This window comes from Penaeus chinensis, chromosome 17 (genome assembly GCF_019202785.1).
Source record: "Penaeus chinensis breed Huanghai No. 1 chromosome 17, ASM1920278v2, whole genome shotgun sequence".
NCBI classification, from domain to species: Eukaryota; Metazoa; Arthropoda; class Malacostraca; order Decapoda; family Penaeidae; genus Penaeus; species Penaeus chinensis.
In genome coordinates, this window is record NC_061835.1 from 11,454,180 (window position 1) to 11,456,679 (window position 2,500).

Genomic DNA, 2,500 nt, shown 5'->3' on the forward strand with positions numbered 1-2,500 from the left:
GCAGTGTCAAGGAACAGAACCAGAGAGCAGTGTCAAGGAACAGAACCAGAGAGCAGTGTCAAGGAACAGAACCAGAGAGCAGTGTCAAGGAACAGAACCAGAGAGCAGTGTCAAGGAACAGAACCAGAGAGCAGTGTCAAGGAACAGAACCAGAGAGCAGTGTCAAGGAACAGAACCAGAGAGCAGTGTCAAGGAACAGAACCAGAGAGCAGTGTCAAGGAACAGAACCAGAGAGCAGTGTCAAGGAACAGAACCAGAGAGCAGTGTCAAGGAACAGAACCAGAGAGCAGTGTCAAGGAACAGAACCAGAGAGCAGTGTCAAGGAACAGAACCAGAGAGCAGTGTCAAGGAACAGAACCAGAGAGCAGTGTCAAGGAACAGAACCAGAGAGCAGTGTCAAGGAACAGAACCAGAGAGCAGTGTCAAGGAACAGAACCAGAGAGCAGTGTCAAGGAACAGAACCAGAGAGCAGTGTCAAGGAACAGAACCAGAGAGCAGTGTCAAGGAACAGAACCAGAGAGCAGTGTCAAGGAACAGAACCAGAGAGCAGTGTCAAGGAACAGAACCAGAGAGCAGTGTCAAGGAACAGAACCAGAGAGCAGTGTCAAGGAACAGAACCAGAGAGCAGTGTCAAGGAACAGAACCAGAGAGCAGTGTCAAGGAACAGAACCAGAGAGCAGTGTCAAGGAACAGAACCAGAGAGCAGTGTCAAGGAACAGAACCAGAGAGCAGTGTCAAGGAACAGAACCAGAGAGCAGTGTCAAGGAACAGAACCAGAGAGCAGTGTCAAGGAACAGAACCAGAGAGCAGTGTCAAGGAACAGAACCAGAGAGCAGTGTCAAGGAACAGAACCAGAGAGCAGTGTCAAGGAACAGAACCAGAGAAGCAGTGTCAAGGAACAGAACCAGAGAGCAGTGTCAAGGAACAGAACCAGAGAGCAGTGTCAAGGAACAGAACCAGAGAGCAGTGTCAAGGAACAGAACCAGAGAGCAGTGTCAAGGAACAGAACCAGAGAGCAGTGTCAAGGAACAGAACCAGAGAGCAGTGTCAAGGAACAGAACCAGAGAAGCAGTGTCAAGGAACAGAACCAGAGAGCAGTGTCAAGGAACAGAACCAGAGAGCAGTGTCAAGGAACAGAACCAGAGAGCAGTGTCAAGGAACAGAACCAGAGAGCAGTGTCAAGGAACAGAACCAGAGAGCAGTGTCAAGGAACAGAACCAGAGAGCAGTGTCAAGGAACAGAACCAGAGAGCAGTGTCAAGGAACAGAACCAGAGAGCAGTGTCAAGGAACAGAACCAGAGAAGCAGTGTCAAGGAACAGAACCAGAGAGCAGTGTCAAGGAACAGAACCAGAGAGCAGTGTCAAGGAACAGAACCAGAGAGCAGTGTCAAGGAACAGAACCAGAGAGCAGTGTCAAGGAACAGAACCAGAGAGCAGTGTCAAGGAACAGAACCAGAGAGCAGTGTCAAGGAACAGAACCAGAGAGCAGTGTCAAGGAACAGAACCAGAGAGCAGTGTCAAGGAACAGAACCAGAGAGCAGTGTCAAGGAACAGAACCAGAGAGCAGTGTCAAGGAACAGAACCAGAGAGCAGTGTCAAGGAACAGAACCAGAGAGCAGTGTCAAGGAACAGAACCAGAGAGCAGTGTCAAGGAACAGAACCAGAGAGCAGTGTCAAGGAACAGAACCAGAGAGCAGTGTCAAGGAACAGAACCAGAGAGCAGTGTCAAGGAACAGAACCAGAGAGCAGTGTCAAGGAACAGAACCAGAGAGCAGTGTCAAGGAACAGAACCAGAGAGCAGTGTCAAGGAACAGAACCAGAGAGCAGTGTCAAGGAACAGAACCAGAGAGCAGTGTCAAGGAACAGAACCAGAGAGCAGTGTCAAGGAACAGAACCAGAGAGCAGTGTCAAGGAACAGAACCAGAGAGCAGTGTCAAGGAACAGAACCAGAGAGCAGTGTCAAGGAACAGAACCAGAGAGCAGTGTCAAGGAACAGAACCAGAGAGCAGTGTCAAGGAACAGAACCAGAGAGCAGTGTCAAGGAACAGAACCAGAGAGCAGTGTCAAGGAACAGAACCAGAGAGCAGTGTCAAGGAACAGAACCAGAGAGCAGTGTCAAGGAACAGAACCAGAGAGCAGTGTCAAGGAACAGAACCAGAGAGCAGTGTCAAGGAACAGAACCAGAGAACAGTGTCAAGGAACAGAACCAGAGAGCAGTGTCAAGGAACAGAACCAGAGAGCAGTGTCAAGGAACAGAACCAGAGAGCAGTGTCAAGGAACAGAACCAGAGAGCAGTGTCAAGGAACAGAACCAGAGAGCAGTGTCAAGGAACAGAACCAGAGAGCAGTGTCAAGGAACAGAACCAGAGAACAGTGTCAAGGAGCAGAACCAGAGAGCAGTGTCAAGGAACAGAACCAAGAGAGCAGTGTCAAGGAACAGAACCAGAGAGCAGTGTCAAAGAGATCAGAACCAGAGAGCAGTGTCAAGGAACAGAACCAGA